This window comes from Bos taurus, chromosome 17 (genome assembly GCF_002263795.3).
Source record: "Bos taurus isolate L1 Dominette 01449 registration number 42190680 breed Hereford chromosome 17, ARS-UCD2.0, whole genome shotgun sequence".
Taxonomy (NCBI): Eukaryota; Metazoa; Chordata; class Mammalia; order Artiodactyla; family Bovidae; genus Bos; species Bos taurus.
The window spans coordinates 14,519,894-14,542,940 of NC_037344.1; the positions used below are offsets into that span (position 1 = coordinate 14,519,894).

The 23,047-nt window shown below is 42.6% G+C and overlaps 1 protein-coding gene across 6 annotated transcripts in view; it reads right to left on the reverse strand.

Moving 5' to 3' along the window:
- Positions 1-23,047, reverse strand: part of GAB1 (GRB2 associated binding protein 1) — a 127,380-nt gene that overhangs the window by 98,080 nt on the left and 6,253 nt on the right. The window contains exon 1 of one of the 6 annotated variants that reach the window (XM_059876121.1): positions 8,829-21,518. The exons of 4 other annotated variants lie outside the window; for them this stretch is intronic. The gene's annotated coding sequence lies outside the window, so the exon portion shown is untranslated. Of the gene's footprint in view, positions 1-8,828; positions 21,519-23,047 lie in introns of those variants that run through there. One more of the 6 variants, XM_059876120.1, reaches the window with a different exon arrangement.

The following is a 23,047-nucleotide window of genomic DNA, read 5'->3' on the forward strand; positions in this document are numbered from 1 at the left end:
AGTGAGAGGCCGAACACGATGTTATTGAGCATTTCTGAAGTCATTTCTTACAAGGAACAACAGGATGAATGCATCAGCATGCCGTTTTAATAGTAGTACCTAAAATATGGTGTGTTTTTTCTTTTTTCCTTTTTCCAATCAGGCTGAGAGATACAGAACACTGGCCAACTCCTAAAAAGCATTCAGTTCCATTCTCACATGCTTAAGGTATCCTATGGCTCAGGAATCCCAGTCGCTTTTGCCAAAGACTTGAATTTTTATCTCCCTGCTTGATTATTCCAAAGAAACTATGATACCATTAAGTTAGCTCAGGCGATAGCATCACCTGTATTATAGACTGATAGAAAAATTTTAAGAACACACATCCTTGGGGAAAAGGCCAGGTAGGAAATGAAAAGTGTAATTTTTGAAACTAGAAAAATGTACTCATATCCTTTATCTTTAATTAGAATTGATATGTCCCCTGCAATAATCTAACTTCATTCACCTTGGATAATGCATTTATTAATAATTTCCCTTAGTCACTATAAACTGTATAGAAGTTCATGTTTCATTTTCCTTTTGGCTTATTATCAACAACTTTTACCACTGCTTCTTTAAAAAAAAAAAATTGGCCTAGCTGTGAGGCATGTGGGATCTTAGCTTCCCAACCAGGAATCGAACCCATGCCCCATGCATTGGGAGCTTGGAGTCTTAACCACTGGACTGCAAGGGAAGTCCTTTACCACTGTACTTTGAAAAAAAAATCTTTTTCCCAATAAGACTCACATGATTTCATGAGTAGCAATCACATGAAAAACAAAACTTTGGCATATGAAAAAATTCTAACAGTAAGCAGTAGGATTCTGAGAAAAAAAGCAATGTACAAGAAAACTTTTTTTAGTATGACGGCAAGAGTTTGGGAAAAAGGAACTTACAGGAAAAAGTTTGTGTTGCCAGTTATTCATCCACTTTTTTTTTTTTTTTGCTATTTTTGCAATGTCCAAGAAAAATTTATTTCCTAAACTTAATTTTATTTTCTATTTTGTTCTCCAAAGGTCTCACAATCTTCTGATTATAAACTCCAGGAGTCAACCACTATAAAGATGATAATTCCATGGATGTAGGTTTCAATTCAAAAAATAAAAAGGACAGAAAAATGTATTTTTGACCTCAAACAATAAAAGCAAATTTAAAACACCAAAAATGATGTAAAAAAAAAAATCAGAATTGGAAGAATGTGGACTGTTTGGTAATTTTCCTGCCTCTGAATACTGATTTTTTAAAAAATGTATGTGATATATGAGATTATTCTCTCAGTATTTCAGAGAAGGACAGAGTGGTGAATCTAGTTATACAAAGAAAGCTTCTGTCTATAAGCCAGGATTCATATGAAGTTAGATCATTTGCACGAGGCCATATAGTTTTATGCTACACTCATATAAGAACCATTTCCTCTTCTACTCTCTAAAATCATTATTAACCAGAGATACTGAAAAATCAAGCATGCTGCAACCCGCCTGACCTTCAGAAATAAGAACCTCTTTTTAGGATATTTCAAACTAAGAGTGACTCATGGCGGGTAAGCGGGTTGCTGTTAAACTGAGATCTTGAGTTAGCATTCCGTGGTCTGTCTGCTCAGAGAGAACTGCCTAAAAGGGTACAGGTGAGAGGGAGAGGCTGTAACAGGGCAGGTGGAGGTCATCACCATCACTTTAGGGTGACAAACTCTCTTGGCTCTGGAAACCCCTGCAAACCTCAGAAAGGCCCTGTATGGAAGGGAGAGTCATTCAAGGAAGACTTTAAGAATATCCACGAGGGGATTCCACCTTCCAGGTGGGGTGTGTGTGTGCTCAGTCGCTCAGTCCTGTGCAACTCTTTGTGGCCCCATAGACTGTAGCCCTCTGGGCTCCTCTGCCCATGGAATTTTCCAGGCAAGAATCCTGGAATGGGGTGCCATTTCCCAGGCCAGGGGATCTTCCTGACCAAGGGATGGAACTAGCATCTCTTGAGTATGAAAAGGATACACTTAACATGGAATGGGACACACAGCTCTACAGAGGGTTCAGAGAACTCACACAAGAGACCGTGCACATCTGCCAGAAAGTTCAACACACAAGGTCAGAGGATGCAGTAAGCCTATTATCAGGGGTGAATGAAGCACCGTAGGTCAGCATAACCCTGCCAGGTGCAGGCACCTAAAATGCTCAGCACAAAGCACGTGGACACGTTCTCTCGCCGTGCACCGAACTAGGAAGGGGACAAGACTCAGTCATCTAGTGGCTTCCTCCTTCCTTATTTTCATGCTGGGCACAGATGGATGAAAACAGTCCCACTGGTATGGTGTGTCCGTTTCTGCTAGTGTACACAGCTCATTAACGGACACAGTTAACACCTGCTTTCAGGATCTGACGTTTCTGGTATCGGACAAGGCGTGCTGGTTGTCACCTGCATTGAAGAGTGGTCCTCTGGCCAGGGGTTGCTATAGTTTTACGTGGATTTCCAGTTCCTACGGGGAAACGGAAGTGTACCCACCCCCAGCCCCAGGGGGCAGAGCCCGGGCAGCTGACAGCTGGGCCCCTCTGCTACATCCCTCCTTAACTACTGGTTAACTTTTAATCCATTTAAAATGTTATCCCACGTTTACTCAGCCCGGCAGTTTATAACAAACCCACCAAACAGGACAAGCCAGTCTGGATTATATAACGTGTAAATAAGCCAGGGCGCTGAGGAGGGAGCTTAGAGCAGGATGAGCTGCAGTGATGGTTAAACTGGTTCAACCTCATGACACCTGAAGACAGCCTTTCCACTCACTGCTCCCTCCTAGAACTTAACATCTAGAATAAGGAGAAGACAAAAAACAACCCCCCAAAGTTTATCACATGTATCCCCACAAATACTAACTAATAAATCACTAAAGGGCTTCCCTGGTGGCTCAGTGGTAAAAAAAAATCTGCCTGCTATAAATGCAGGAGACCAGGGTTCGATCCCTGGGTTGGGAAGATCCCCTGGAAAAGGAAATGGCAACCCACTCCAGTATTCTTGCCTGGAGAATCCTATGGACAGAGGAACCTCGTGGGCTCCATCCGTCCACGGATTACAAAGAGTCGGACAAGACTTAGCAACTAAACAAGTCACTACAATTAATTAAAAGGGACACTAAAGTAATATTTAGATTTCATTTACTATTTTTTTAAGCTGGTAAACCTATCAAATAACTCATATTTGGACCTAACAATATTAACACGTTCTAAAGAGATCATCAGTACCTAGTAGCTTTTTCCCACACTCATATGTTATCAATTTAAATGTGGGCCAAGTGCCAGAACTCAAGTTTTACCAATGTGTTCTATGACTTGAATAAACTGTTCTATAATTTCAGACATGTACTTGTTTAAAAAACATCTTATATATCTACCATCCTCAGAGATGTTGAAGATGTACTAAATGGTGAAACTGGTAATACTGCATATTGTATTAATTCTATAATACGAGAAACTGACACAATAGAGAAGCCTCAAGAAGATAATATTTAACATTTTATAATAAGAAAGAAAAACACTGAACTAACAGTTATTCATTTTAACCCTACATTGCTTCATGAATTACATGATTACAATCATCTATAAATTTTTTTCTTTTAAACAGGCTATTAGGAATCAACTGAAAAAAAAAGCTATGAAGACTCAAAGTTGGGAATTCCTTGGCAGTCCAGTGGTTAGGACTCCATGCTCTCACTGCCAAGAGCTGGGGTTAAGATTCTGTATGCCAAAAAAAAATTATATTAAAAAAAAAGAATCAAAGTTTTATCTGTATAATTAGTTAAGAGTAGATGGTGATTGTGTAAATATAAAAATCATATACAACACTGAAAACACTACAAAGAAATTAGTGAAGTTCAACAAAAGGTGACTGAAATTTAATAACTGTGGTCTAGACATTTAAAAGCATATACATTTATACACACACGATTGGCATACAACATGTAAATATATAGGCTCATTATAATATCTGTAAAACATTTAGGGCTCAGTTTAATGTACCAGAGTTCTTTTTTTAGGTTCGCATTTTTTTAAGTTTTTTTTTTTTAATAGCTATGATCAAATTTGTTCTTTCTTGGTTTTGATACTCCATATTTGTGATTTTAAAAAATCAGTCCGGATGTCCCTGGCGGTCTAGCAGCTAAGATTCTGCGCTCCGAATGCAGGGGGCCTGAGTCTGGTCCCTGGTCAGGAAACTAGATCCCACATGGCGCAAATAAAAGTTCACATGCCATGACCAAGACCCACTGCAGCCGAGTAAATAAATATTTTTAAAAAATCAGTCTTAAGGACTACCTTTGAAGAGATTAAAAACACACACACATACACACAAAGCTCCAACCAGAAAGAAAAAAAAAAAAAAACCTTTTCTGACAAGCCTATTAAATGTACATTTAACACAGTATGGCAAAACCTGTCACAGGAGGAGCGAGCCCTGGCGTCGTTAGGCTGTATCTTTCCACTCCTGAGAGCGCAGCGGGGGCAGGGTAGCAAACCGGCCTGACCTATGGAAATGACCACACTGTGGCGAGCACCCACAGCTTCAGCTGATTGCAGATTTAAACGCCACCTTTCTTTGTCATCCCCACCCACCCTTCAGTGCAATACAGGGAAAAAAAATCAAAGTAAATGGTTTTTGAAAAAGCTCCCTAGTGATTTTGATACTCCCCTGAGGATACTCCTGAGCATCAGTATGTGAGTGAGCGATGGTTGCTCAGTCATGTCTGACTCTCTGCGACCCCTGTGGATTGTAGCCAGCCCGGCTCCTCTGTGCATGGAATTTCTAGGCGAAAATACTGAAGCAGGTAGCCATCCCCTTCTTCAGGGGATCTTCCTGACCCAGGGATGGAACCCAGGTCTCCTGCATTGTAGGCAGACTCTACTGACTGAGCTACCAGCGAAGTCTTGGTGGGAGCCCAATATACTGCTCCCCTAAATAAGAACTAGAGAACGGAGCACTGCCTCATCTCACCCTGAAACGTACTACATCCAGATACCTGAGAACCCCTGGTTTCAACTGACTGCTCCCCTGACTAGTTTTAGAGCCCACAGTTGTGGTTGCAGCCAGACAGGTATCAGTGCAAAGCCAAGCGTGATACAGGCCCCCAAAAGAGAACCTTGTAAATAAAGACTGCTTCTCTGATCCACAGAGCTGAGCCAAGCTGCCGTCTTTATGATCTGAGCATCTACTGGGGAGGAGTTGACTCCACAGACGCCCTAGTCTATCCTGTCTGTCCTGTTCCCATCATTTGTGTCCACATGGTAAGTCTGCAGAGGAGTGGCCCCAGCGAGGCTCACGGAAAGAGCTTCGGGACTAATTCTGCAGAAACAAAACCCAGGCAGAGCAGGAACTCAAACTCACCCCGGAGAGATTACCATAAACTCTTTGTCAGACAAGTCCTACGGTACTATTCCCCAAAAAATGCAAAAAGGTGGTGGAAAGAGAAATTTTTTCAGAATTTGAAGGGGAGGAAAAAAAGAGTTATTTTGTTCAGAGGGTAAGGGAAGTATCCTAAATGGCATCTTCTAAACTGTTACCCCTCCAAAAAGAAAAACATTTTACAGGCTCCAATCTCCACACTCCTTCCAGAAATTCCCATGGCTCACTTGGCAGGCCTCCAGGTTGCCTAGCTTAGCTGGCAAATATTCAAATAGTTATTCCAGCTATGTTAATGAGGATACCAGGGTGCTCCCATCACGTCACCCCACCCTCCCTTTCTTTGTGTGAACTGAACCTGTGCAGGTTAAAACAGGCGTGCCAAACACTTGCTAAGTGAGATTACTGACTGTTGGCTAAGTGACTGCCAATTTAAAATAAGCACTGAGGGAGAATGGCTTTGCTCAAATGTATGTTGTCTTTCAAAAGGAATATTTTGAATGTTCAACTCACTCCCACTCCCATATTCTTCTTTGAGATAAAAATATAAGCATTAGTGATTTACATTCTTTCAGTACCATATTCAAAGTACCTTAAAGATTCCAAGGTGCTTTCTTTTTTTTTTCTTTTATTTTTTAACTTTACAATATTATATTGGTTTTGCCATATATCAAAATAAACCCACCACAGGTATACATGTGTTCCCCATCCTGAACCCTCCTCCTTCCTCCCTCCCCATACCAAGGTGCTTTCTTTACGAGTATTCCTCTAAAAGCAACTCTCCAAAACCCAAAACCAAGAGAGGATACATGTATACACAGCTGATTCACTTTGCGGTACCATAGAAACTAACACAATATTGTAAAGCAACTATACTCCAAGAAAAATTCATTTTAAAAAAAGGAGAAGAAAAACTACTTCCCAGTGACATATGTTTGATTCCACAAATGAAGAAACAGAATTAGTGATTACACACTGGGAAAGATAATAACTGGAAATCACAGGCAGGTTTACTAATTTGTTAATTTATCAGGTAATAAACTTAATCAACACTAGCTCTTCAGCCCAACATCAAGTATTTCCTTTGTATACTCAAAGAAATCACAAAGCCAAACAGCTACTTATTTCTGGTTAGCCTGTATTCTAAAAATCTCACAATTTTCCCCACAAAATCAGACTACCTAAAAAGTTTCATTCCCCTTTCTTCCTGCCTCCCAAAAAGCTTTAACTTGTTTCTTCATCCACACAGACATTCCACACATAGTCTGAATATTAAAACAGGCCAGGCAGCTTCACTGTCAGCAGAATGGAAAGTGCCAGTTCCAAAAAAATCTCAACATCGCCTGGTCCCTAAATTAGTGCCCAGATCACCGGGGCCTTACACAGGAAATCAGGATTCAGTATCTTAAGTTAAAAATTAAAGGGAGGTTGGAAGAAAGGTATAAATGGGATTACATACCTACCCAGGGTGACTCACGCTCATATGCTCAAGATTAAACTAAGCACAGACTCTACAATCAGGAAGGAATTTTTCCTCTGGGGCAGAAAGGGGTGTGGGATTTCCAATGGGCAATGAAGTAGGATCATCTGTGTGGATCAGGTGAGCAAATTCCACACAATTAACTTCCTACTACAAGGAAGGAGGGCTTCCCAAGTGGCTCAGTGGTAAAAGAATCCACCTGTCAATGCAGGAGCCGCAGGAGACTTGTGTTAAATCCCTGGGTTGGGAAGATCCCTTGGAGGAGGAAATGGCAACCCACTCCAATATTCTGGCCTGGAGAATCCCCTGGACAGAGGAGCCTGATGGGCTACAGTCCACAGGGTTGAAGAGAGTTGGACGTGACTGAAGTGACTTAGCACACAGGCATGCCAGTACTCTTGCCTGAAAAATCCCATAGACAGAGGAGCCTGGAAGACTACAGTCCATGGGGTCACAAGGAGTTGGCATGACTGAGCACACACGTGCAAGGAAGGCGAAAACGCAGATGAGGTGCAGGCCTTCCCAAACAGTGCGGGTCTAAAGGCCCTTCAGATGTTTTCAAGACTCCAGAGGCAAGACAGAGAAGCAAAAAGAGACTGGGGTGGCACGACCATGTCAATACACTTACCATTACTGCACAGCGCACTTAAAATTTAGTAAGAGGGTAAATTTTATGTCATGTGGGGATTTTTTTACAATTAAAAAAAAAAAAAAAAAAAGTAAGAAACTAGGCTGAACCTATCATAGTCACAGCTCTCCAGGGCAGCTAAAATGCTCAAATTTTGGAAAGTGCAATAGCGCACTGAAGATGCAGATGTCACTGCTTGGGGTTGGCCCTGGGCTGGCTGTCAGGAAGTCTGTGTCCATGATTTCCTCTGCCTGCTGAAACCAACTGGGCTTCAACCTGGGCTATTTCCTTGGCCTCAATTCCCTAGGTCCTCATTTTTCTCACTGAGAATGGGATGAGTAGTTAGGTTTTTCTCCTTTCACTACTTTTCTTAAAGTTACCATCCATGAGTCATTTCTTCTCCTTAAGTATTTCAATAAAGATCTCCAAGTTATGAAATTTTGTTCTGCTTTGGAAAATTATGGTTTAGAAACACAATAGAGTCTCTATAAACAGGAATGTTTGCAAGTCGAGAGCTTTATCTGAAACATTAAAAATACTTCCATATCCATGTTCCAACATCCCTTAGTTAATAAGAACATGGGTTTCTCAACATACAACCATTTCTCTAGCTTAGGAATAAGTCACACTTGCTAAAATATTTAGTGTACATAAAACCTATCATAAAAGATTTATCTTTTAGTTGTTTAAGAATCACTAAAATCAGTAAGGAGACACTAAACTTTTAAATATACCTGAGTGACTGAACTGAACTGAGCACTAAATAAAAATCATATCTTAAAACACAGAGACAAAGTACCAACATCCATGAATTTTAAGTTAATCTAAGCATTTTCTATTCAAATATAAAAGCATTAGAAGTTAAATATGTATATTCAGTTTAATAATGTCTTATTTAATTCTGAAAAAGACATCTCCCTTTAGTAACTTAAGCAAAGGGCAATACCTCTACTTATCTAATATTTTACAACTTCTGCTAATATTTCATAACTTTTTAATAAATAGTTTATAATTTTTTTCCTATATGCTGAACCAAAACCAGAAAATTTTAAGTTAAAAGACTCCCACTGAAAATTTATAAGCTATATATATTTTTACACTGCACTTGGATGACTACTTAATGTTGTGGTTCTCCCTAAGAGCATTTATACTTGTTTTCAGCAAATTTAAATATTCATTGGAAACATCTACCACTGTGTTAAACAACATATGGATTAGAATAAATTCTAGAAAAAATAACTAGACATATCAAGAGACTCCTAAGAAAAGAGGTCTTCCAAGTATATGGATTTAAAACTCAGAAAAGCAAGACAGTAAGGTCACCTGGCATAAAAAGAACAAGTCGGGAGCCCAGCCTTCAATTCTTCATGCAGGACAGACGTCACAGTAGTCTAGCTTTTCTTGGGAGAAGCTGGTTCCAGGACCCCACCACCAGCCAGCCACAGTCCTTCTATTCACTTCGGGAACAAAGTGATCTACTAACTCAACGTACTTGAACTTGAACTCTCAGTGCAATGAAAGGGTGTGGTAGACACTTCATTTAATAACAATAATGATACTAAACACTTACAAAGCAGATGGGAAGATTCTCTAAGATCTTGTGGGCAGATGGACAGAGTAGAGTAGCTAAGAGACTGAAGGGTTCCTGAGTAAGGAAAGGAAGGGAAGGAAGAGAGTGAGGAGGTTGGGGGGAAAGAAAGGAAGGAGGAAAGGTCAGCCAGCTGAGGGTGGTGAAAAGACTGCAGTACACTCTGGGTTCCCACAGTGGAAACATGAGCACTTTGACATAGAACTGGTTAGAGTAAAGTAAACGCAAAGAAGAACATCTTGATGAAGAGATGGTTAGAGCAGAGGCAGGAAGGATTTAACAAAAGCTGATGACGGTCAAGTTTAGGTTCAAAGAAATAGAACATATACATTACACACAGGGAGACAGAGAGACAGACAGAAATTTGAAAACAAAACTATAGTCAAGCAGAACTATTTTAAGGCCCTTTTACAAACCAACCATGTCTCAACTAATCAAAAATTAGGGCAAACCAGACATGTACTATAACGACAATGGGAAAAAATATCTGAAATGAACTATCCCAGGAAATCTGGACTGTGTATTAATAATATGCTTTCAGATCCAATAACCAGAAAAACCAGAACTTCTGGCAAGCAGTTAATCCTCTGTCACCTCTCCTCTCCGTCTCTAAGCCATTCAGAAAACTCAATTCAGGAATGTACATTCTTTTTCCAATCGATACCTACATACACAATAGCTTCCTTGATTTCGTAACATCTTTGAGTTTCTTGGCGATGGTTAGGTACCTTCTCATATTCTAACCTTTCAAAAAATTCCCTTTCACTTTTGTCATCGAGAAGAATTTGATCAAAATCACTGCAGGAAAACACTAAGCACATATGTTTTTTCTTATTTATTTTTTTAAACACATTTTTAAAAAGCATCAAGCGTATTGCCCTCATCTCACAGATAACAGGTAGAAGTTCCTTTCTGAGTTTTGATTCTTGCCTGTCTATCCCACTCTCTATTCACGTTTACTTCCATGGGCTTTTCTTTCTTCTCGCATTTTTTTTCTCCATGCTAACTCAGCATTTCTCTGAGTGTAAGTTAAAAGACCACCTACATCAGAATCAGCAGGGATTTGAATCAGAAAATGCAGTCTTCTGGGCCCCTACTGAGATTTATGAAAAGTTTCAAAAGAGGGGTAGGGCTGCAGAATTTTTATTTCAGAAGTCACCCTGGTGATTGGTCTACATACGAAAGCCTGAGGACCACTGCCCCCAAACCCTTGATTCTTCCTGCACCAAAGGACACAGGGACTCTACGGGACTATATGAACAAGTGCCATCAGAGCAGCCAGCCGAGAAGACAGAACAGTGTGGTAGTTCTGATCACCTTCCTTTCGAAACACAGATGGAAGCAGCAAGGAAGTGTGGAGACTGAACTAACTGAGACATCAGCACAAATGCAGGCTCGTCAGCCCTGCTCTGTGGCTGCTGCCAATTATAGTAGCCAGACCGGCAAGGGGACTGATTACATGTAATTTATAAAAAGTAAACAAGCTGAGCGGCTTGTGAACAATGAAGGGTGATATTCAAGCCAAGAGGTAATAAAAAGCATGAATAAATGACTCAGCATCCCCCTCCCCACCCAGACAACAATTGGTTATATTCCAGCTAGGATCAGCACAGAAAGAAAAAAACAAACAAACCTGTATTTGGGGGAATGATATAAATGATAATAGACCATGTATCATGGGAGAAAGAATTATGTCTCTCACTGGCACCCTTATGACAGGGCTGCACAGACCCAAACTCTGGGGGTTCTACAGCTCAGCTGTCTAAATCGCTGTTTGTCAATCTTATTAAAGCCAGAAAAGGAAGTGCCTGTGTCCAGGGCTGCAACACAGTCCTGCATCTGAATTGTGGCTTTTAAAGGAAATATGGGGAAATAAAGCAAATGAATTACACAGTTGTCGGAACCAGGTTTTATGAAGGATTCCTCTACATGAGTGTTTCCCAACGTCAGCCCTGTTGATATCTGGGGGTGGGGCATGCTTGGTTGCAATGGCTGTCCCATGCACTGCCGGATGTTTAGCAGCATCTCTCCCTCAACCAGGGCTTCCCAGGTGGCTCAGAGGTAAAGAATCCACCTGCCAATGCAGGAGACACAGGAGGTCTGGGTTCGGTCCCTGGGTTGGGAAGATTCCCTTGGAGGGGGAAATGGCAACCCACACGAGTATTCTTGCCTGGAAATCCCATGGACAGAGGAGCCTGGTGGGCTACAGTCCACAGGGTTGCAAACAGTAGAACATGACGGAGCACACATACCATACCCTATAGCCTCAACCTACCAGCCACCAGTAGCACCCCCAGTGGTGACAACCAAAAAACATCTCCTCCAGAAATTGCCAAATGTTCCCAGTGGGGCAAAATCACCATCCCACTGGTACTAAAAGTCATTGGTGTACACAGACACATCATGGGGAACTGTGCATATTAGTGAAGTAGCTTGAGGACCAGATTTTTGACATAATAAATATCTCATGATTTTTGCTTTCAAATATATATACATGATCTTCTCTGGTGGCTCAGATGGTAAAGAATCAGTCTACAACACAGGAGACCCAGGTTCAATCACTGGGTCAGGAAGATTCCCTGGAAAAGGAAGTGGCAACCCACTCCAGTATTCTTGCTTAGAAAATTCCATGGACAGAGCAGCCTGGAGGGCTACAGTCAATGGGGTCACAAAGAGTTGGACACAACTGAGCAACTAACACTAACATACACACACACAATCAGTTCAGTCGTGTCCGACTCTTTGCGACCCCATGGACTGCAGCACGCCAGGCTTCCCTGTTCATCACCAACTCCCGGAGCTTGTTCAAACTCATCTCCATTGAGGTGGTGATGGCATCCAACCATCTCATCCTCTGTCGGCCCCTTCTCCTGCCTTCAATCTTTCCCAGCATCAGGGTCTTTTCCAACGAGTCCATTCTTCACATCAGGTGGCCAAAAGATTGGAGTTTCAGCTTCAGCATCAGTCCCTCCAATGAATATTCAGACTGATTTCCTTTAGGATTGACTGGTTTGATCTCCTTGCAGTCCAAGGGACTCTCAAAAGTCTTCTCCAACACCACAGTTCAAAAGCATCAATTCTTCAGTGCTCAGCTTTCTTTATGGTCCAACTCTCACATCCATTCCATACATGACCACTGGAAAAACCATAGCTTTGACTAGATAGACCTTTGCTGGCAAAGTACTGTCTCTGCTTTTTAATACAGTGTCTAGCTTTTTTTCCTCAAAAGCTATGACCAACCTAGACTCTACATATAAGTTAAATAACTCACACATACATACACGCATATATGCCTCTTAAGTTCACAAATCTAGTTTTTAAAATATATTTTTCCATTACCAGGGACTATAATACACAATCGTAATACATTAGGGAGCTATTCAAACCACCACAAACATGCCACATCAGAAAATAACTGAGGGGGCTTCTCGCCTGTCCTAGTCACAATCAATCAGCTGTCTACTCTATCACCAGAGGATTTCTGTTCGCTTAACAAAGCCAAGGTATCCATCAGGCACAGGTCACCAAGTGTTAGAGCCCATAAGACTTTAAGGAGCCCATGAAAAGTGTCTTAATAGGATTTTTTTCCTAAAAATCAGAATAAAAAAATGAACATCATAAGAACAACAGCTCAGTTCAGTTCAGTTCAGTCGCTCAGTCGTGTCCGACTCTTTGCGACCCCATGAATTGCAGCATGCCAGGCCTCCCTGTCCATCACCAACTCCCGGACTTCATCCAAACTCATGTCCATCAAGTCGGTGATGCCATCCAGCCATCTCATCCTCTGTCGTCCCCTTCTCCTCCTGCTCCCAATCCCACCCAGCATCAGAGTCTTATCCAATGAGTCAACTCTTAGCATGAGGTGGCCAAAGTATTGGAGTTTCAGCTTTAGCATCATTCCTTCCAAAGAACACCCAGGACTGATCTTCAGAATGGACTGACTAGATCTCCTTGCAGTCCAAGGGACTCTCAAGAGTCTTCTCCAACACCACAGTTCAAAAGCATCAATTCTTCAGCGCTCAGCTTTCTTCAGAGTCCAACTTTCACATCCATACATGACCACTGGAAAAACCATAGCCTTGACTATACGGACCTTTGTTATCAAAGTAATGTTTCTGCTTTTGAATATGCTATCTAGGTTGGTCATAACTTTCCTTCCAAGGAGTAAGCATCTTTTAATTTCATGGCTGCAATCACCATCTTCAGTGATTTTGGAGCACAAAAAATAAAGTCTGGCACTGTTTCCACTGTTTCCCCATCTATTTCCCATGAAGTGATGGGACCAGATGCCATGACCTTAGTTTTTTGAATGTTGAGCTTTAAGACAACTTTTTTACTCTCCTCTTTCACTTTCATCAAGAGGCTTTTTAATTCCTCTTCACTTTCTGCCATAAGCGTGGTGCCATCTGCATGTCTGAGGTTATTGATATTTCTCCTGGCAACCTTGATTCCAGCTTGTGCTTCTTCTAGTCCAGCGTTTCTCATGACGTACTCTGTATATAAGTTAAATAAGCAGGGTGACAATATACAGCCTTGACGTACTCCTTTTCCTATTTGGAGCCAGTCTGTTGTTCCATGTCCAGTTCTAACTGTTGCTTCCTGACCTGCATATAGGTTTCTCAAGAGGCAGATCAGGTGGTCTGGTATTCCCACCTCTTTCAGAATTTTCCACAGTTTATTGTGATCCACATAGTCAAAGGCCTTGGTATAGTCGATAAAGCAGCAATAGATGTTTTCCTGGAACTCTCTTGCTTTTTCAATGATCCAGCGGATGTTGGCAATTTGATCTCTGGTTCCTCTGCCTTTTTTAAAACCAGCTTGAACATCTGGAAGTTCACGGTTCACGTATTACTGAAGCCTGGCTTGGAGAATTTTGAGCATTACTTTACTAGTGCGTGAGATGAGTGCAATTGTGCGGTAGTTTGAGCACTCTTTGGCATTGCCTTTCTTTGGAACTGGAATGAAAACTGACCTTTTCCAGTCCTGTGGCCACTGCTGAGTTTTCCAAATTTGCTGGCATATTGAGTACGGCACTTTCACAGCATCATCTTCCAGGATTTGAAAAAGCTCAACTGGAATTCCATCACCTCCACTAGCTTTGTTCGTAGTGATGCTTTCTAAGGCCCACTCGACTTCACATTCCAGGATGTCTGGCTCTAGGTGAGTGATCACATCACTGTGATTATCTTAGTCATGAAGATCTTTTTGTACAGTTCTTCTGTGTATTCTTACCACCTCTTCTTAATATCTTCTGCTTCTGTTAGGTCCATACCATTTCTGTCCTTTATCAAGCCCATCTTTGCATGAAATGTTCCCTTGGTATCTCTAATTTTCTTGAAGAGATCTCTAGTCTTTCCCATCCTGTTGTTTTCCTCTATTTCTTTGCATTGATCGCTGAGGAAGGCTTTCTTATCTCTCCTTGCTATTCTTTGGAACTCTACATTCAGATGCTTATATCTTTCCTTTTCTCCTTTGCTTTTTACTTCTCTTCTTTTCACAGCTATTTGTAAGGCATCCCCACACAGCCATTTTGCTTTTTTGCATTTCTTTTCCATGGGGATGGTCTTGATCCCTGTCTCCTGTACAATGTCACAAATCTCCATCCATAGTTCATCAGGTGCTCTATGTATCAGATCTAGTCCTTTAAATTTATTTTGCACTTCCACTGTATAATCATAAGAGATTTGATTTAGGTCATACCTGAATGGTCTAGTGGTTTTCCCTACTTTCTTCAACTTAAGTCTGAATTTGGCAATAAGGAGTTCATGTTCTGAGCCACAGTCAGCTCCCTAACAGCTACCTACTAATAAATCCACCTTGGAATATATTCATCTTTATCTGGACATGATTGCAAAATAAAATTTTTATTCTTTTTGGGGGGGGTGGCGGGAAGGGAACCCACAAGGGCAAAAGTACCAGGGGCTCATGAATAATGACGTGGAACCTGGCCTCTAAATGAGAAACAAGGAATTAAACAAACAAGTGCAATCTGTGGTGATGGGTGCTGTGCTGCAGGAATGACCAAGCATGAACGGAGAACAAAACAGATACTCTGGGTCCACAGGGTCTACATGGATGACTGATGCTGGTGGGGGGTCGTTCAGGGGAGGCTCCAGGGGTAGCCTGGGAGTGGAGGCAGAGAGGGTGGGGCCAGGAATTCCTGGCGGAGAGAAGCACACAGTGCAGGTGTAGGACAGAGAGACCGATCACGAGGCCAAGTGGGGACCTGGAAGTTCAGGACAACTGAAGCGGAACGCATGAGAGAGGAAGAAGTGCCTGCAGGGCCCACGTCACAGAAAGCCCTGCCAGCCGAGAGACAGGGGGTTTGAGCCTTCCTCGCAGCAAAGGAACCCTGCAGGGCAGGCTCAAACTGGGACTATCAGATCTGGGTTTCAGAAAGGCTGTGCTGGCTGCCCTGAAGAAGACAGTTTGACACAAGGATGGGCTTCCCAGGTGGCACTAGCAGCAAAGAACCCACCTGCCAATGCAGGAGATGTAAGAGACACAGATTTGATCCCTGGGCCAGGAAGATCCCCTGGAGGAGGAGATAGCAACCTACTCCAGTATTCTTGCCTGGAGAATTCCCTAGGCAGAGGAGCCTGGAAGGTTACAGTCCGTGGGGTTGCAAAGAGCCAGACATGACTTAGTGACTAAACAACAAATATCTATATGCCAATAGATATCACTATATTAATACCTATGCATTGGTATAGATGGGCTTCCTCAGTGGCTCAGTGGTAAAGAATATACTTGCAATGCAGGAGATGCAGAAGACATGGGTTTGAATCTTGGATTGGGAAGGTCCCCTAAAGGAGAGCATGGCAACCCCTCCAGTATTCTTACCTGGAGAATTCCATGGATAGAGGAGCCTGGCAGGCCTCAGCCCATGGGGTCGCAAAGAGTCAGACATGACTGAAGTAACTCAGGAAGGATGGAGCCAGGCAGTGGACTGGCTATTGTAAAAATCCCGCAGAAAGGCCAAAAGACAGCTTAGGCAACACATAGGTCAAGAAGTCAAGAGATCTTTGGAAGATAAAACAGACAGGATTTGGTCACTGGGTGTGGAGAAGGAGAGAACAAAGAAAACCATCTGGTTTAAGCCAGAGGGGAGAGGAGGATTGCAGGGAAGGTGGCATGACTGACGTAGAGAGAAGGAACAGCAGGAGGACGAGAGGACAGATTTAGGGAGAGGATGGTGAGCACAGCTCTGCGTTGCTGTGGGGGTCGAAGCAGTTAGGGATCTACTCACCCGTCAGAGCCAGGGATGAGGAGTGAGAAATGGGCTGCAATTGTACCTCTGAATTATCAGCACATAATTCAGGGGCATTTCACTGGACTTTAAGATCCACAGATGGACTTAAAAAGGTTAGGAAACGTGCAAGAAGACAATAAGGTTTGTGTGTCAGTTTGGAAGAATTCTAGGGACACTTCTGTTCAGTTGCTAAGTCGTGTCCGACTCTCTGTGACCCCATGGACTGCAGCATGCCAGGCCTCCCTTCCATCACTGCCTCCTAGAGTTTGCTCAAACTCATGTCCATTGAGTCAGTGATGCCACCCAACCATCTCATCCTGTGTCATCCCCTTCTCCTCCCACCTTCAATCTTTCCCAGCATCAGTGTCTTTTCCAGTGAGTGGGCTCTTCACCTCAGGTGGCCAAAATACTGGAGCTTCAGCTTCAGTATCAGTCCTTCCAATGAATATTCAGGATTGATTTCCTTTAAGATTGACCTCCTTGCTGTCCAAGGGACTCTCAAGAGTCTTCTCCAGCACCACAATTCGAAAGCATCAATTTTTATGGAAACTACTATATATAAAACAGATAACCAACAAGAACCTACTGTATAGTATGTGCAATGATACTTAATATCTTGTAATAACCTATAATGGGAAATAATTTGAAAAAGTATATATACATTCAATATATATAACTGAATCACTTTGCTGGAAAGTAACAACTGTAAATCAACTATACGTCATTAAAAAAAATACTGAACCACCACCGTGGTGTGGGCACAAGTCAGGCAGGAAAAAAAAAAAAGAATTCTGTGAAAATGAAGAACATAGAGCTATTACCAAATTTTCAAAAAGGTTCATCAACTCCCAATGGATGAAGAACTATTAACAGCATGACATGAGAGAAGAGATCAGCCAGGGCTAGCTGGCACTAGAACCCTTAGGAGCACCAACACTTCCAGAAACCAGAGCCTGACATCAGGAAGGCACAGGGAAGAACATACTTTGAGAAGACAGACTGACCATCTCCAACAGTGGAGTCAAGAGTGCCATGAAAAATAAGAGTTAAGTTCAGATCGGACTTCCCTGGTGGCCCAGTGGTTGAGAATCCATCTGCCAATTCAGGGGACACGAGTTCAGTCCCTGGTCCAGGAAGATGCCACACGCCGAGGGGCAACCAAGCCCATGTGCCACAACTACTGAGCTTGCATACCGCAACTCCCGAAGCCCCGGAGCCCGTGCTCCGCAACAAGAGAAGCCACCACAATGAGAAGCCTGTGCTCCACAATGAAGAGTAGCCCCTGCTCACACAACCAGAGAAAGCCTAAGTGCAGCAACCAAGACCCAGAGCAGCCAGTAAGTAAATAAATAAAAATAAAATGTTCAGATCTAGTTCTGCTAGACTGGACAACCACGGGGGACCTTGGTGGGAATCAGTTAGATAAGAAGGGATGAAAAAGACCAGGGCTGTATTCCACTACGAGATGAGCGGCAGATAAGGAAGAGGCAGCGGTCAAGTGGACACAACCCACCTGGGAGTCCAGCTGGGAAAGGGAGGAACAGAAGGAGTCTCACCCTAGCCCTGTCTTTGAAAACCGAATCCACCTTTTACGGTCCCGGCGAAATCTCTCGACCCCTTCACAAAACCTTCCTTGAGTCCCTGAACTCACCTCCCTCGGCTGAATTCTTCTAGAGCCTGGTACCACACATCACTGACCGTAGCATGATCTGCGTTACCCAGCGCCTTCTATGTCCCCAGCAGCACGTGGACTCCTATAAGGTGGAGGCAGTGTGCTCTTGGGCCTCTCCTGAATTCCTCCCAAGGCCTTATTCTCAGCCAGCATTCCACCAAGGACTGCAGGGCCTGACCTCTGAAGTAAGAGATCTGGCCCTGCCAGAACAGCTGGTTAACTTGTATGACCTTGGACAAATCGATGAAGTCTCCCAGAGGCCAATTCCTGTAAGAGGAGGCTGAACTCTCCACTAGGGAAGAAGGAGATAAGTGTAATTGGGAAAGATACTCGATACAGCAGATTGTTTCTGTAATGCAAATCATAGAAAATAAAGCTGGATTAAAAACCACTGGACACTCAAATAACACATGACAGAAAAATAGGCTAGAAAAGGTTGAGAAACATTGAACTAGATGATTTATAATTTCAGGCTTAAAATTTTGACAATCACTCGGTCATGCTATTCAAAAGACTGTGCCAGGTACCACACTGTGCATTTCAGATGCAGAGAACAAATGCCATCTTTGTCCTCTGGAAATTAATATCCTACTACAAACACCAAAGAATGATAGATGAAGCCATAATTTTCTTTGTAAATAGATCATGTGTACACATCTTCTACTGTGTAGACTATGGTTCATTATGAAAATCATCCAGAAAAAAATATGCTAAAACTATAAATACACCAGGTATGCTTTTCCCATTTGGACTATTTCACTGCTTAAATGAAGAGAAGGAAGAAAGAACACTGTTCTATAGCATGAATTTAATTTCATGCACTTTTGTTCAGAGGTAAATGACCTAGATGCCCTGGGAAGATTACTCAAATGGCTTTGGTTTTATGTAACAGCATCACCAGCTTCCCAGGTGGCTCAGTGGCTTCCCTGGTGGCTCAGATGGTAAAGCATCTGCCTGCAACGTGGGAGACCTGGGTTCGATCCCTGGGTTGGGAAGATCCCCTGGAGAAGGAAATGGCAACCCACTCCAGTACCCTTGCCTGGAGAATCCCACGGACAGAGGAACCTGGTAGGCTACAGTCCATGGGGTCGAAAAGAGTCGGACATGACTGAGCGATTTCACTTTGTCAATGCAGAAGATACAGGACACCAGGATTCAATCCCTGGGTTGGGAAGATCCCTGATGTAGGAAATGGTCACTCATTTTCTTGCCTGGAAAATCCCACGGACAGCGGAGCCTAGTGGGCTACAATCCATGGGGTCCCGAAAGTCAGACACGACTGAGCACGCAAGCACAACAGCATCACCAGAAACAGATGAACTTCTCAAATATTCCACATTCTTACTTGCTCAGTATTTCCTTTTACCTTTCCCCAACACTTCAACCATAAATCTGAAATCGTCAGGGAGAACTTGTAAAATCCAGTCCTCGTACACAACTTTGGGGTCAATTATAACCTTGCCAGAAGTGGGTGTGTGTGTGTGTGTGTGTGTGTGTGTGTGTGTGTGTGTGTTAGTTGCTCGGTCGTGTCCTACTCTGTGCAACCCCATGGACTGTGTAGCCCACCAGGCTCCTCTCTCCATAGAATTCTCCAGGCAAGAATACTGGAGTGGGTTGCCATTCCCTTCTCCAGGGGATCTTCCTGAGCCAGTGATCAGACCTGGATCTCCTACATTGCTGGCTGATTCTTTACCATCTGAGCCACCAGAGAAGACCACTTCAAGTACTACTTCCCTAGCCTAAGAGCCTTCTTCGTCAAGGTCTAGGTAACACCAATGGAATTCAAAACATTTGAGGTAGCATTTTACCAAGTGTCTCTCCTCTAAGAGACAAAGATTAAAGCATGTCTTTCGCCCAAATCAGGCAGTCATCCCCAATCAGAAGCACTTTCATCTTGGCTACAATGACTCTGGCTTAGGCACCGATGGGAATGTGTGAGGACTGGGGTGAGAAAGCACAGCAGGTACTTAATTCTTTAACTAGGTAGTCATTTCAGGGAGGAGTCCAGCTAGTCAGAAAGTAGCCTAACTGCATTACCCAACAGTAGTAACACCCCCCTCCAGTATTCTTGCCTGGAAAACCCCACGGACGGAGAAGCCTGGTAGGCTGCAGTCCATGGGGTCGAGAAGAGTCGGACACGACTGAGTGACTTCACTTTCACTTTTCACTTTCACGCATTGGAGAAGGAAATGGGAACCCACTCCAGTGTTCTTGCCTGGAGAATCCCAGGGACAGGGGAGCCTGGTGGGTTGCCGTCTATGGGGTCGCACTGAGTCGGACACGACTGAAGCGACTTAGCAGCAGCAGTAGCAGCAGTAACTAAAAAGTGCATTTTGGGAGAGAAAAACAATCTGCTGGCTGGAACACTCTGATTCCTTGTCTTGATTACCACGTAACAGGACATAAATAACGCCCCCCATTTCAGAGAAAAGGTAAAAGAACATGTGTGTAAGGATTTTGACCTGAATACTTTGTGGTGATGGTGGCGAGGCTTCTACTACAGAGGAAAAGTGGAAACAGAGGGGAAGAGAGCAAGAGGGTTGGGATTCCTGGGGAAAGAGTGCTTTCCACCACGTGCCCACTTAAAAAAGTTAGCAGATAAAGTTCTATAGAAACGGGTAACATAACTGATTAATTACGATAAACATTGAATATGAAATACTAATTACAGAATATCAAATGCAATAAAAACGACAACAAAGACAGAGTTCTCCATGCCCTGATGCTACTGCCCTGCATTCTGTATTTCACAAAAGCAAGCCTCAACTAAAATTATATTTACCTGCTTATTTATATAACAGCTAAATATCTCCAGGCAATAAAGACAAATATTCAATTTAACCAAGCAACAAGAAAGTCAGTTACAAACCCTTATTATTAATTAATATCCCCCCACCCCCGCTTCCAACCAGACGATGAAAAGTAAAATGCAATTTTAATGTTTTCTTTTTCCATATGTGATATTCTTAAAGAACTATGTATAAACCTTTTCCAAAAAATTTAAACGACATGAGTCAAGACAAAGGAAAATAAAAAGGGAAAAGAAAAACAATGAAGCAGGATAGTTAAAGCAAAGTTTAGTATTTTTCTTCCTTAAAAAAAAATGACTAAAGAGTTTTACATTGAAGAGAAATGTTTGGACTGTCGGTATATTGTTTTTAATTCATGGAACAATGTAGCCATTTGTTTTTTTCCTTTTAGGACATTGTTTTGTTTTGAACACATAGGGAATTACCTAGGCCAAGTATGAATTCAAAGAAAAAAGCTGGGAGAAAAAAAAACTACCACCAAACGAAAAACTCGTGGTAAATTTGGCATTCTTTCCAGTGTATAAAAATAAAACTCAGTTTGGAAATATGATTAAAATCTCCGAAACACACAGAAAGAATAGTTAAAGAGTAGGAAAAAAAAAATGTAAGATCACTCACATTTCCCCTCCTAGAAGCTCTATTTCTTTGCAATTCACATCTTCACGTGCAGTTTGCATATAGTAGCTCTGCTAAAAACAACCACATGGAAAATTTTTGTACCAGATAACACTGCAGGACAGGGCTTGGCAGCTACAAGTTGTAATCAGAATGCTTCAAGGGCTAATGTAACGCAGATAACGACCAAGCATGCATTTCGGTGTGCAGAGTCTTAACTTTTTTTTTTTTTTAATAGCAGGCTGTGGGAGGGTCAAAGCTATTGGGTTCTACTTTATATGCGTTCAGCAATGAGAATTTTTCAGTAAGGGAGCATTTTGCTTCCATGAATAAAAGAATTGCTTAAAATATACAAGATTCTTTTCCAGTTAATGCATTCTTGTAGGAGGTGAGGTGCTCACACAGACAAGCCTAGAATGGGAGAAAGTTTTCCAGTTCCTAAAATGCCTTTCCCCAGTAACTCCACAGGCCTGCATCTTCATCTCCACTGCATTAGGGCTCCCCCAGCGTTGGCAAATGAAGAGGCTACTTATTTAAGGATCGCGGAAACCCATGATATAATGAGCCACTTTTCCCCAAGAGTAATCTAAAGAAGAAAAGAATGCTGATTTTATTTATGCCTGTTGCCTAAGAGGGGGAGCAGAAAGAGACTTGGGTCTCGATAAGTTTCCTGTACATTCAAGAGGCACTGAAGCCTTGTGACTTCAATCTAAGTTCAAGTGGCAGATTCAGATGGAGCTCTCACTTGGGGGAAGTGAGCCACCATATTAATGCAAGGAATGTGAAATGGGAGAAACCCTTCCATCCACAGTCAGGAGGGGGGTTCGTGTGATCCAATGGGGTTATTCTCTTTTCCTCCAACGCTGGCTGGCACTCACACAGCTGAGCTAAGATGGCTTCCAAAGTCCAAAATAAGACGCTAGCCCAAGGCAGCCTGGGCCCTCCCGCGGGAACCCTGAGGCAAATGAATCAAAGGCTCTTTTATTCTCCCTCCCACCAGAACATGCTCCCTCTCTGTTGTAAACGAAATGCTTGCCAGCATGAATTATTTAGTTCCAAACAGACATAAAGAAATCTTAAATAACACATGTCCCTCGGAATTTTAATAAGTTCAGGTGACGGACAAGTGGAGCTCTTGGGTTTGTTTCTTGCCTCGGATAGAAAATTCACTGGTGGTCAGGAGCCCATCAGCAGCATGAGGTCACGGCAGAAACTGAAACTTCTCACACTGCAAGTTACAGCTGACGTCCAAACTCCACGCATGAAACGGAGATGCTCCGTCCTCCTCGCTGGGATGTCTGCACTCCAAACTAAGTCCCTGTTCTTCCTGTCAAGCCAGGCTTCCCTTCTGATTTTGCTACTTCCGTCAGCAGTACCTGGATTCTTCCAAGAATAGAGCCTGAAATTCACTTATGAGGTCTTCCCTGACTGGCTCCACCTCCCTCCCCTTCTAGTCTGAACTCTTAAGCAGTTACTGCCTGTATCAACCACTTGACAATTCATCCTATATGGCCTTATAAACATAGCTCCTGTAAAACGACTGAAAGGAACATGCATTTACAGCTTGTCTTCACAAGGATTAGAAACTTCTTACGGGAAGGGATT